The sequence below is a fragment of the Mesocricetus auratus genome, unplaced genomic scaffold (genome assembly GCF_017639785.1).
Source record: "Mesocricetus auratus isolate SY011 unplaced genomic scaffold, BCM_Maur_2.0 Super-Scaffold_100004, whole genome shotgun sequence".
NCBI lineage: Eukaryota > Metazoa > Chordata > Mammalia > Rodentia > Cricetidae > Mesocricetus > Mesocricetus auratus.
In genome coordinates, this window is record NW_024429189.1 from 52,388,093 (window position 1) to 52,402,628 (window position 14,536).

At 41.8% G+C, this 14,536-nt stretch overlaps 1 protein-coding gene across 1 annotated transcript in view; it reads left to right on the top strand.

The window, feature by feature from the left end:
- The window catches only part of Fam171b (family with sequence similarity 171 member B), a 57,515-nt gene that overhangs the window by 21,753 nt on the left and 21,226 nt on the right, over positions 1–14,536 (top strand). The window lies entirely within an intron of this gene.

Here is a 14,536-nt window from a genome sequence, read left to right on the forward strand (position 1 = left end):
GGGAGAGCCAGCCCTGGTGGCGTGAACAGGGGAGAAGCTGGCGGTGGCATGGGCATGGGAGAACTGGCAGAACCTAGCCACAGCATCTCCATGACCCAGGGCGACCGCAGGATGTCTGAGAGGAGTCTCAGTGAGGGTCCAGTATGGATGTAGCAGAAGCCAGAGGCCTTGAACCTGACCGAGACTCATGGACATTTTCCAGCAAAGCTGTTTGGGACAGGGCATAACTGCGTGACACACGACAGCTCCCAAAGCCCCTGTGATGAACACATACGCGGTGGAGAGGCGCGAACGAAGGAGTGGAGCGCACACACACTGGAGCTGAAGAGGAGACAGCCGTGACAGGCGTGAGGGAGGAACACTGAGGAAAACAGAGAGCAGGTTGCTGCCCAGAGAGGTTGACAAGATGTTTTTGTTTTGCTTTTCTTTTTTTAATTTTAATTGCTAAAATTTTCCTTTTGTCGAGGCAGGGGGTAGGTTTACAAGAGTAGAGGAAAGACATGGAAGGGCTGGGAAATGAGTGGGATTGGCGTACATGATATGAAATCCCCAAAGAATCAATAAAAAATCATGGAAAAATGTTTGTACATGACGGATTTCTTTGTTTTTTTAATTTATTTTTTTTATCTTTTAATCCCAGTTCCCCCTCCCTCCTCTCCTCCTGCTCCCTCTATATCCCCCCCCCACCTCCCATCTGCTCCTTGGAGAGGGTAAGGCTTCCCTAGGAAGTCTACTAAGTCAATCCCATCATCTCATTGAGACAGGACCAAGACTCCTTGACCAAGACCATTCCCTTGTCTAGGCTGAGCAAGGCATCTCTCTCTATAGAATGGGCTCCACTAAGCCAGTTTGTGCATCAGTGTTAGGTCTCGGACCCACTGCCAGTGGCCTCATATATTGCCCCAGTCACACCATCCTCACCAATATTAAGGGAATCTAGTTTGGTCTTACGCAGGTTCCCCATTTGTCAGACCGGAGTCAGTGATTTGCTTCAACATTGTTAACTGGAATTGTGCAGGTAGCTGAACTCTGAACCATTTTATCTATACTTTCCTCCACATTATTGTTCTCTCTAAATATTAAGTGTACATATTTAAACATAACTATTTGTCTTTTTCAGTGAATAGAATATGTCTTGATACTGTAGGTGCTTAATGAATGTGGAACATGAAGGTGGCATGAACAGAGGCTCCTAAACTTTCTTGATTCACAGCTCACTTGAAATCTTAGTAAAAGTTCATTTCTGTGGCTATATAGCTGAACACTAACAGTTATTAGTTGAAAAAGTACATATTTGCTAGTTCTGTGATGAGATGGATATGTCAGGCACCATACCACCTTACATACTCTGTGATGAGACTAAACACCATCACCCTCATGTCTTGTTCACAATTTGTCTTAATTAGGGTTTGTTTCTATCGCTGTTTAAAAAACTGAAGTGTAAAAAAATGTTGATCTCAGAATCAAAGACCACAGTCTTTTCAGAACTCATTTAGCACAGTGCCTTGAGTTTGTCTAAATGCTTCTTTTGTAAACTCCCAGTTTTTAATAGCTTCACAACTTAATGCTAAAAAGGAAGGTTATGACTAGGTTTCTCTCTTAAAATGCTTGCAAAAACTTAGCAATTAAACATTGAAAATGAATTTCATGGCTAAAATCAGTAAATACAGCCTGTATTGTTCCTAAAACAAAACCCCACAGCTGAAATCTGAAGCAACAGCTTCCAAATAATGCACAAAATTTAGCAAAACGATAAGATATTCATAGGCATTCCAGAACATGTTTTTTGATCCTTATAAGTACAGACACACGAATACCACGAACTAGGAGTGTGCAGTCTCTACTTTCCATTCTCTTACCACTCAATTAAATTATATTACTGTTCTGTGAAACTCAGTTTCCAGTGACTGTCCTGATAGACAGCAAACATTACATTCAAATGAAATTGAGTGATGGCTAGCTTATGTCAACATAAAACAAGCTAACATCATTTGGAAAGAGGGAGCTTCAATTGATAAAACACCCCTACATGGCTATACCTGTAGGGCATTTTCTTGGTTAATGACTGATTGATGTTCATACATCTTTACTTGCAAGTGTTCGTTGCGATGAGTATTCGGTCTGGTCTGAGGTCTCTGGCTTCTACTACACTATCGATACTGGGTCCTCACTGGGACTCCTCTTGGATATCCTGTTGTCCTGTGTCATGGAGGTTCTGCCGCTTTGAATGTGCAAGTCTGGTCCCTTCACATGCTCCAGCAGAGCACAGATGAGGTGGGTGTCGGGGTGAGCTAACTCATAGCCCTGATTCTGGTACTGGGTGGTAGCTAGGTTGGTCAGCTGACAGCTTTCCTCATCTTTACCACCAGGCTGAGCTCTCCAGCACTGCCCAGCTAGCTGATGCAATACAGCAGGCAGCAAGGAGCTGGGCAGTTTCTCCTGCTGGGCCAGTTCTCCTCTAATACCAACATGGCCCTTTGTGGAAGCCCAGATTCCAGGCATCCACACAGCCCTCAATAGCAAGAGGAGCCTTGGATATCAACACAGATCCTGGCTGTGGCAGGGCCACAGACACAGCCCCAGCCCCAGCTGCAGTTCAGGTATGGATCTCACCATGGCCCTGGGTGTCTCATAGGCCACCTAGATCTGTGTGGCCCTGGTAGAAGCTTGAGTCTCAACCATCAACATGGCTTTAGGTTTCAGCCCAGACTAGGGGCTGCGCAGCCCTTGGTGGTAACAGGAGCCGCAGAGATCAACACATAGTCCAACAGCATGAGGACCATGGCCCACAGTCCCAGACATGGCTCTTGGCAGCAGTCTGGGCCCAGAAGTGACTATGGTCCTGGATGGCAGCATAGGCCTCTTACATTGTCATTGCCCCCGTGGTAACCCAGAATCCAGGAGTGCACAGGACCCTCAGTGGTAACAGGAGCCATGGACATCAACACAGTCATGTTAGGGCTGAGGACCAAGACATGGTCTTTGGCAGCAATCCTGGTCCGGACATCACCATGCCCTTGGGAGGCACACAGGCCACCCATGTCAACCTGCTCCCCACTGCCCTGGCCTCCTCAGATCTGCTTTCTTCATAACACGTGAACTGTTCTGCTTCTCTCTGCCATTTCCCCACCATATCCTTGCTCCCCATAATGGTGCCGGTCGCCTGGTGCCACGGGCTGTCCTCCTTGCTCCCAGGCCTCTCTTTTAAGAAACTTGAAGTGAAAATTTGTGAGGGATATTTTTGGGGGGACATTTTCAGTGTTAGATGCAATCCTCAGAATATCAACTGTATGTATATCAATGGACAGTTCACCCATTGGTCTGGGAAATGCATCCTCTCATCTGGTCTTTGTCCATCAGTTATATAAAACTGGGACTACTTAAGAATGTCACATCATTAAATTTCAAGGAAAGCTAGAGTACTCTGTATCTATCTCAAATAACTCACACTTAATCAGTCCCCAAGGGTACATTGTGCCCTAGTTAATGAATCTAATCTGATTTCCACTGTTCATTCATGAGAGAGAATGCTGAAGAATTGTGGTTTCCTGGAAGGCATTTTTGTCTTTCCCATATCTATTCTCACCGACATATTTGAAAGACCTAGCAGACAAATCCCTGGTGGATGACTCTTTTTTTAACAGGAATGCTCACACCTGGTTTATTTATATTAAAAAGTTACCAACTAGAAATAAACACATCCTACAATTATTAAATGATTAAACCTGACTCTGATACATCACTACCATGAAATATTGAGCTGTAAAAACAAAAGAACTGTTGACACAATTTGGATCTCAAGGGCTCATATTAAATAACAAAGAAAAGTGGTTATGTTAGTGGCCTTTCTCATAGCTGTGACAAAATACTCAACAGAAGTAATGTAAGGGAGGCAAGGTTTCTTTGGTCTCACAGTTTGAGAGTAGAATCCATCATGACAGGAGTGTAGACGCAGTGGCAGGAGCAGCTGCGTGGACAGGGGTGCATTGCAGTATCTTTTGCAACTTGGTGGGAAAGTTTCAGAGAGCCAGACTGAAGCTGGTCTGGACTATAACCCTCAGGGTTACCCAGACTGACTCAACTTCACCCCAACCCAAGAGGTTTCTATAAGCTTCTCAAAGAGCTCCCTAAGCTAGGGACCAAGTACCCAAACACATGAGCTCGTGGGAGACAGTTTACATTCTTCCCTCAGTACAACAGCCATATCCCAAATGACATACCATCCGCCCCTCTACCCCTCAACTAGAGATTGAACCTCAAGCTCTATATCTGTAGCTCTTTTTATAACCTAAATTATTTTTATGTACTCTGAAATTTTCATGCATATAGACAGTGTATCTTCAGAACATCTATCCATCACTGTCCACCTTCAATTCCTTCCCCCTGGAACCCCCACCTCATTTCCCGCCTAACTTCATGTGGTTTGTTCTTTTTTTAAGTAGTAGTTTATTAAGAAACTCAAATTAATCTTTTATTTTGTAAAATAGATTTTAGGGCAGCTCTGTATTCAAGAAGTTCTTAAATCATTTTCAAGAATTGTTCATTTCCTTAACAGTCCTGCTACCTATATTCTCATTTTTATTGCTGGCTTCCATTTTTGCCCCAGTATTTTTTTTTTATTTTTTAAACACTTTTAAATTTATTTATTTTTTATACAGTGTTCTGTATGCCGAAAAGTCAGAAGAGGGGCCAGATCTCATTACAGATGGTTGTGAGCCACCATGTGGTTGCTGGGAATTGAACTCAGGTCCTTTGAAAAAAACAGTCAGTGCTCTTACCTCTGAGCCATCTCTCCAGCCCCCTGTTCCAGTATTTTTAAAAGCTGTATGAGAAACAATTTATGGAAGCTTCAAAGTTTGCTTTCTTTCTTTTTTGTTTTAAATTTTTATGTATTTGTTTAGTTTTGGATTGTAGTTTATCCAATATAAGGCAATCTCCGCTAACTCCCCTGCGCTGTCTGACCATGTCCTCCACTAGAGTCCTGTGGACTGGGTTTCTGTTGCTGAACCAGTCCCCAGCCTCAGATTTCCGGTCAGCACTAGGTGACACAGTGCTCCTTCTGTAGGTGTTTCTGTCTGCTTCCCCTCTTGTGAATCTTGAGGTTGCTCACTCTAGAGACCTTGGGCTGAAGTCAATCTCAGGACGGCTCTGGTGCAGGATGGCAGAGTCTGTCTCCGGAAGCTGCTGAAGGTGATTGTAGAAATACTGGAGACACTTGCTGGCAAAGCACCCACAGAAACGTCTTCAGGCTCACTGCTTCTTTACCTAGCCTCAAGACTTGAGAGACGACACGGCCTTTGTGTCATGAAGATTTGGCATATTCTTGTCTGACAATTTGAGTGTGTCTTTCTTGACAATCATTATCTCCTCCTTAACAGCTTCATAGACAGCAATTGGTTCTTCCTAGATGTCAACATCATTGCTGCAAGGTTGGAGGCTGAAGCTGGAAAAGAAGCCATGTTTGTTTCTAAGGGGACGCATCATTGGCTGGAAGGAAGCCATGTTTGTTTCTAAGAAGAAGCATCATTGGTTGCTCTTTTCCTTGTGATGTGAAGTTCTTGGGGCGGTGTAAGAAGTAGTGTCTGTGTGGAAGAGGTTGCTGAAGGAAGCTGTAAAGAATCAGAAAATTGCCAGGTAGTGGTGGTGCACACTTTTAATCTAAGCATTCAGGAGGCAGAGGCAGGTGGATCTTTGTGTGTTTGAGGCCAGTCTGGTCTACAAAGTGAGTTCCAGGACAGCCAAAGCCATGTCTGTCTTGAAAAAAAAGGGAAAAAATCAGAAAATGTGTACTTTGTCTAATGTACAAAACTTAAACAAATGTGTTCTCTTCTTTTTCCATTTTTCTGCTTGAGTCTTATCTGTCACCTTTGTTTCAGCCTTTGAGACTACTGATTGGTTCTGAGTGCTCCTACCTTGTGGTACCATAAAAGGAAGTCAGTTCATTAACTCAGCCCTTCATTCATAAGCAAGTTTTAGTATTTGATGACATTTCAATAAATATAATTAAAAAGTCCAAATTTTCAAAAGGCTGGAATTATGGTTAGGGAGACATAAATGAACACAAGCAGTAAATTACATGCGTCCTAAGAAGGTAGGGTAGAAATGATTAGAGGTAGGGGACTTAGTACAGTGCTTGCTGTATAAACATGAGAATCTGAGAGTGCTTTCCTACCACCTTCATACAAAGTTGGGCATAATGGGGGGATAAAACATGTTCTCCTGATACACCTTTGACACTCGTTTCTGGGTTGACTTCTACACAAGAGACCCCCTCCTAACCTCATTCTAAGATGGATGTCCAGTCCTTCCATGACAGCCTCAACTAATGGTTTTTAAACCCTTAAATTCATAACGTGCTCCCAGTGGGCTGTAGGTTCTCTATACCCCATATCTTCACAGATATCCTACATAATAAGTCTGTATTACATGTATTTTTGAGGAAGGGAGTGATTTTGTGAGTGATTCTAAGGTAGTGTGGTAGTGTGAGTGTTATTGGCCCCCATAATCCCATAATCTCATAGGGAGTGGCACCATTAGGAGGTGTGGCTTTTTTGGAGTTAGAATGACCTTGTTGGAGGAAACGTGTCACTGTGGGGTTGGACTTGGAGGTTTCCTATGCTCAGGATACAGCCCAGTGTCTCAGTTGACTTCCTATTGCCTTCAAGATGTAGGACTGTCATGCTGCCATGTTCTCTGCCATGATAATAGAGTGAACCTCTGAAACTATAAGCAATCACCCCAATTAAATGTTTTCATTTACAAGAGTTTCCATGGTCATATTGGCTCTTCACAGCAATACAAACCTTAACTAAGACAGACGTTAGTATGAAAAATACCCATGGAGTGAGCTTGGGTAGTGTGTTTAGGAGCTTGGGTAAATCTAGTTCATTTCCATGGAGGAAAAGGGCTCTGTGGGTAGAAGGAGCTGAGTCAACTCCTAATAGCTCAGGGACTCTCAATTCCTCCCCAACTGAGTTGCTTGTTCTTGAATCATAATGACTTTCTGCGATCTATTTTGTTAGCTATAGTGAACCACAGTTTAACTTTTTAGTCCTACTGAGAACAGCCAGGATTTTATTTGTTCTATAATTTTTTTCAAACCTTTGAAGACTGTGTCCTTGGTTATCTCCCTAATTTCTTAGATTTGACATTTTCTCTGTAATAAACACTAGTTTACAGTTTATTGCAAATGAATTTGTTTCCAAGAAAAAGCAGTATTTTCTCTTCCTTCCTTCCTTTTTCCCCTCTACTCCCCTCCTCTCGCCCCCCCCCTCCCCTTCCTTCCATTCCCTTTCCTCTCCATGGCCAATAATGTTTTTGCATCCAATTCTGGGGCTTAAGCAATAAAAAGGTGGCTTTTCTATTTCTAGTTTTTTTTTTTTAAATTCAGTGCCATTTTGTGCCTTTAAAAGAAGGTGATGTGTCTGTTTGAAATGCTGTAAAGATTAAGCTGTGTAAGTCCCCTCCACTCTGCCTTACAGGGTGTGTAATTACATATCCTTTCTCTTTCTAAGCTCCTTTGCTGTCCTTGGCTCCTTTCTAAGCCTTTCAATTAAATAGGGAAATAGAACTCATATCTTGGAAGAAAGGCTTGCAAACCACCCTCTTGGTCCTTGTTTGCAACTGTCGTAATGAAAGGTTTGAACTTTTCTGTGGCACAGTGTCTTATGCATTCTGTAGTGAATTTTCCAAGTTAAATGTTTTCATGCAACATCATCTTAGCTTCCCAAACAAAAGGACTGTTAATGTTTGTTGTTGTTATTGCAGCAATGTATTCTTCACTGGCGACTATGGGAGTAGGCTCAAACCTCTGTGCTTAGTACGGAAGTTAGAATCAGACAGTGATTTCAGGAGAGCTACCTGCTTCTCTCGGGAACATGGCCACATTTGGTCTTCTCCATTCTCCACCTTGCTCTACAACTCTCTTTTCCTCATCTGTCTTTTCCTTGCTCCACGAGACTGAGTGGGAAATTGTAGATCGAGAAGCCTGATCTGTAGGAAAGCCAAGCAAACACCGGCAGATACATGTGCTCTGGGACCTTTCAGAATAGCATCTAGAAGTCACGGGGAAGTGATATATGTATTTGAAAAGGGAGAGTTTGACTTAAACCAAAATGAGTTGTGATTTGCATAGCAGAGGTCTTATAACAGTTTCTTGTCTTAGTTAAGGTTACTATTGCTGTGATAAAATATCATAACCAAAACAACTTGATGAGGAAAGGGTTTATTTGACTTATGCTTCCACATCACTATTTATCATTGAAGGAAATCTGGACAGGAACTCAAACCGGACGGGAACCTGGAGGCAGGAGCTGATGCAGAGGCCATGGAAGGGATCTGCTTATTTACTTGCTCTCTAGTTTTCAGAGACAAGGTTTCTGACAAGGGGTCCAAGAGCTCCCCCTTGTCAGGTCAGCTGTCTTTGTGGGTTTCACCAGCCGGGTCTTGACCCCTTTGCTCATCACTCCTTCCTGTCTGTCACTGGGTTCCAGGGGTTCAGTTCAGTGTTTAGCTGTGGGTATCTGCTTCTGCTTCCATCAGTCACTGGATGAAAGTTCTAGGATGGCATATAAGATAGTCCTCAATCTCATTATCAGGGAGGGGCTATTAAGGTAGTCTCTCCACTATTGCTTAGTTTGCCAGTTGGTGTTATCCTTGTAGATCTCTGGAAATTTCACTAGTGTCAGCTCTCTCCTCAAACCTATAATGACTCCCCCTGTTATGGTATCTGTCATCCTGCTCTCCTCTATTCTTACCTCGACTCAACCTTCCTGCTCCCCCATGTCTTCCTCTCTCCTCTTCTTCTCCCCCTCTTTTCCCAGGTTCCCCTTCCCCTCTTCCCATGCTCTCAATCTGCTCAGGAGATCTTGCATCATTCCCCTTCTCTGGGGTATCATGCATATCTCTCTTGGGAACCTCCCTGTTTCCCAGACTCACTGGTAACGGGATTGTAAGCTGACACTCCCATGATCCATGTCAAAAATCCATATATGAGTGAGTACATACCATGTTTCTCTTTTTGTGACTGGGTTAACTCTCTCAGGATGGTTTCTTCTAGTGCCATCCATTTGCCTGCAAATTTCAAGATTCCATTGTTTTTTTCTGCTGAATAGTACTCCATTGTGTAAATGTACCACATTTTCTCTATCCACTCTTCAGTTGTGAAGCATCTAGGTTGCTTCCAAGATCTGGGTATTACAAATAATGCAGCTTGCTTTCTTATAGAATCCAGGACCATCAGCTCAGGGTAGTCCCACCAACAACGGACTGGACCATCAACCATCAATCATTAAGAAAATATCCTACAGGCTTGTCTGCAGCCCTACATTTTGGAGGCGTTTTCTCAGTCAAGGCTCCCTCCTCTCCAATGACTCAACTTGTGTCAAGTTGACATAAAACTAGCCATAATGGTGTGTATTTGAGATGGAAGAAAGAAATGATTAATTTTATCATAGCCACACAGAGAAGGATTCTGTAAACTTTTTTTGTAAAATTCTTGATAGTAGATATGTTAGTCTTAGTAGACCCTAGTCTTTGTAGGCCATATGGTCACTGATACAGCTGTCAGCTTTGCCAGTGTAGGAAAAGTAGCCATAGATTCATAGATGAGTGAGTTTGGCTGTGTTACAAGAAAACTTTTGTATAAAATCAGTCATTGGGTCAGAGTTGGTGTGCAGGCTGTACTTTGCCAGAGCATGATGGAAGAGCAGAATTAGAGGGAAATAGGTTACATAGGAAAGTGGTGGCAGATGCCAGAGGATTTTGGATGCTATCCTTGAGCTGGGAATCGATATCCTCTTTAATGAAACCAAGTCTGGTTATCTCTCCTCAAAGCTATAAATACACAGACATCTAAATTAGAACCAAATGTTTTCTTTTAATAGCTTAAGATAGCTATAAATATAGTGTGCCCAGATATAAATTAACACATATCTGTGACTGAATAGTAAATTGGTAAAGTGGTATATGGAGATCAAACATGGCCTCCGACTGTCCCCACTAAAGTCTGAGTTGGGTCAGAATCAGAAATGTGGCATCTTTAGAGTTCTCACTATGACTGCTCCTTAGGAAGGGACCAAAAGGTCAGATCATAGAGAAAACCAGGGAATGGTTGGCCAGACCCTTAGGCTCTCTAAACTCAAAATATCAAAATGCCCCTTATTTAAAATACCAGTGTGAATTGATTCCAAAGTAGATATTGAATCCATATCTTGGTTTTTTATAGGATTTTTTTAGCATATTAGCTCTGAAGTAACTTCTGTTTAATTTCATCGAACATTACTTTAGGTACCACAGAAAGTGCTTTTGTCTGTTTCAGTATCATTTTGAATTCTGCTGTCATCAGAAATTCTGCAGTCTCTTCCCCCCACCACATGCCGTTTCCCCTCTAGCTAACCTTCCTCAAGGCTCTATTAATGTGTTCATCCCCAACACTGCCCCGGTGCTGATGTGACCTGAAATTGGCAGTTACTGAGCATTCGCTGAATGAATTCATAGTGGTAAACATTTGTCCGTACTCATACCAAACATCTTTAAAACTGTATTTCTATGCCCCTCATTGCTGCCTAATTTTCTCTGAGGATTACATATTCTCTTAAAGTCTTTTGGATTTATTTCCTTAAAGCATGTACTGCTCAGCTTATAAAGGCTTCTATTTTGGCATTATATTTCTAGGAAGGTGTTGCAGTCTAGTAAATGAAATTATTGCAGCTGCTTCCAGCATGCTGGGGGAAATGTAGGCTGGCTTTTACACCAGAGAAATCTGGGTCTTCAGTGGTGTCATCTTCGCACAGTTGTAACCTACATATTGGGTACAACACAATGAGATGTTGCCAGACTCTCTAAGGAAGATTAAGGATTGTAATTTTTTCACCCATCCCACATCAAGATGTTGGTGTCACCCAATTATATACCTATAAGTATTTTTAAAAACTCTTTCCAGAACTTTACTTACTCACCCTACAGAATAGGAACCAGTTGTCTTAAAGGATGTTTCTTTATGCTAATTTAATATTCATTGAATTTTGGTGGTTCACACCACTTAATACACATACTAAGTGCTTCTCAGTAACCACAGGACCTAGCTCATCAATATGTGTTTTATTTTAGTTTTTTTTCAGCATTTAAATTATATGTTTCTTAGTGCAGTTGAAATCATTTGTTATTGGACCATTTTTAAACCAATGGTGAAATATTGAAAAGAAGATTATGTGACCATGAAATAATGATTATAATTAAGTGACAGAGAAAATAATATGCTTACAGAAAGCTGACTAAACAATGGAGAAAAGTAGGTAGATCATGGAGACAATTATATTGCTGGTTGAAAATTATATATATTTAATCATGAGATCTGCTTCATGTAATGACAAAGTGTTTTGTTGGTAGAGAGAATGGGGAAGGGGGTTGCAGTGGATGTGTAGTGCTTGTGGCTGCCAACACTGCCTGCTTCATCAGCTGCCCTGTAGAAGTCAGAGCATTCTCATTAAGTCATGAACAGGCAATTCTTTATAACTTATGCCTTTTAAATTGTCTTGACCAGACTTTCAAGCTTTCAGCCTATGTGTTGCTCCTTTTTCTTTTCAAAATACTTTGCTGTTTACTGGGTGAAAGACAAGCCATGTTCAATGATTGGGGAAAGAGACCCAGAGGTAATAAATGAGTGCTTGCCTCTAAGGATTGTTGGGGAAGAAATAGACCAATACATGTGATAAGGGTCATAGCTAAGGGATAATGCAGGACAAAGAGCATGGGAGGTGGTATCAGAGGGACTTACTGGCTTTATTTCTCCTTGCCTTAACATTAGGAGATATCTTGTAGGCTTGCTGAATAGGATAACATGTAGTTCCAGCAATGAACCCAGTGTGTGTGTGTGTGTGTGTTTATCAGAAAATGCTCCTGTTTAGGATGCCAGCTTCATCAGGTGGAGTCAGGGAGGAAACAACTACAAGAGCAAAGATGTCTAGTGTTTTTCCAAGTTGGACTAGAGAAGAGTCTGCTAGCCAGGCCTCCTTGTGCCCTATGCTTATTAGGAGATTGAAAGTGTAGCTACAGGGCTGTCACCAGGGAGCGACACTGTAGTGCTGATAATCTCCCCCAACCCCAAGTATGTTTTCTGATCACATTTGTAGCACATTCTAGGGAAGAGATTGTTTTAAATCAGTTTACCAATCGAACCCAGCTTTGGGTCATCTAGAGCCAGTGCTCTTTATTTTGTTCTCTGTTCTTTCATAAACATAGAGCAAATGGAATTTTCAATTATTACGTGAATTTCCTTAAGGATTCTACCCACCCCCCCAATTGGGTCTGTTTTTTTTTTTAATCGAAAAGCTCTGAGATTTTTTTAAACTGATATTTGAAGCGCATGAATTAACAAAACCCTCTTTATTTCATAGTACAGTCTGGAAAGAATTAAGCATTTTGTTGCTACTTTTTGTTTTACCCAGGTTTTGATTTATCTTTCTCTCTTTCCTTTTTTTGGTATTTATTTTTATTCTTTTTTCCTTTACTTTCTCTTTTACAAAATAGAGTGGCATATCAACTAAGCACACATATTTGTACTTGTACCCTGTAGCATTTAAGGTTTGTGTTTCAAAGACAAGCAACACAACCTCTGGCTATAATCAGTGCAGGGAGCTCATAGGAGGGATTATGGAGATGCTCATAGTCTGAAAGGAAATTTGGGGACAGTGCTGAAATCACCCTGCTTAGAACTCATAGGTTTTCTAATATAGTTCAGTTCTAGGGCTGCTAGCCTCTGTGTCTTCATTTCCTCTTTACGGTACTGGAGGTTTGACTCCAGTGGCTGAGGCGACTGACTGAGGAGCAGCTGCTGGTCCCTTCTAGTTCTCCACTTAGATTTTTTTTTGTATTGACTGGACCCATCAAACCACATTTAGCATAGAAATCCATTGTGTCGTGTTCATTACAATATTTTGCTTATGCAACAGTTATAGCTCCCATTAAGCTGAAAGGCATTAGCCCAGAGGGTCTCAAACCTCAAAGAACTACAGACAACTAAATAATGCTGCAAGTGGGAAGAATTAGTCTTCCCTAGGAAAAGGCACACTGATTGGTTATTTAATACCAAATAGTTATCCCTGAAAATATATACAAGTAACATTATACAGAGTGGGTTGTGCTTGGGAATATACACAATGCATACTTTGTGTGTGTGGGTGTTTGTGTTTGTGTGTATGTGGTGTGTGTAACTACAGTTGATGGAAAAAGGGCCATGAAGTTGAAAGAGAGGAAGGGAATATTTGAAGGTTTAGAGGGAGGAAAGGGAACGCAGAAATAATAATGTAATCAAATTATAATATTAAAAATACTTTTTTGTAATTATTTATTTTTTATTTAAGTTAGGAACAAGCTTGCTTCACATGTCAATTCCCAGCTCCCTCTCCGTCCCCTCCTCACCCGCCCCACCCCCCACAACCCAATCCCAACTCCACTCGGAGGGTGAGGTCCTACATAGGGGATCTCCAAAGTCTGTCATGTCATCCAGGGCAGGGCCCAGGCCCTCCCCCATGTGTCCAGGCTGAGAGAACATCCCTCCATGTGGAATGGTCTCCCAAAGTCCATTTGTATGTCAGGGATAAATACTGATCTACTACCCAAGGCCCCATAGATTGCTGAGGCCTCCTCACTGACACCCAAATTTAGGGGGTCTGGATAAGTCCCATGCTGACCTCTCAGCCATCAGTCTGGGGTTCAAGAGCTCCCCCTTATTCAGGTCAGCTGTATCTGTGGGTTTCACCAGTCCAGTCTTGACTCCTTTGCTCATCACTCCAAAATATAATTTTTTAAAAGTTCGAAGCCATGACTTGAGGTGTATGTATATGTGTATGCATGCACACAGGGTCAGGGGCATGATTTTTTTCTTTTTAGTCAGATTAAGAATTAAAGTTCTCAATAATGACTGCAATCACGTATTCTTTGAGATATAGTCATGTGACATTTGACCTCATCTTTAGGCTCTGGAGTGCATCAGAACTATTTTGTTTTCCGGTGTGCTAAAATGCACATTCCCAAGGATGGAGTGATTGTTAATTAGTTCTATTTATATTTAAAGTGATCCAAAACCAATTTGGGTGTGGTTAACAAAATTGGAGTAAACAGGTCTGACAGTGATTTGTTAGCAGTACTGTGACTTAGTCAACTTGAAGTAGGATTTCTCTTTTTACCTCACATGCTTTTCTTGATAAAATGGGTTTGTTTTCGCAAATACAGAGCATCATTATCAGTCCTTAATGGTTTTCCAACTTTAGAAAAAAATTATTACTATTAATCATGCTAACAACCAAACGTCTTTGCATTAACTTCATGTTGCTTCCTTAAGCAATGGCCATTCGCCCAGTGTTCCAGAGAAGCATTTGGACTTAAGGGTGACAGACCTGTGGTCACGTGTCTAAGGAATAGAATAGTGGGTCTTAACTCACTCCAGAGCCCACTTACACGGTGCTGTGGTACTTTCTCTCAAAGGCATCTCCATGGTGCATGTTCTTTGCTTTTGCCAGAAATCATGAAGGGCAAA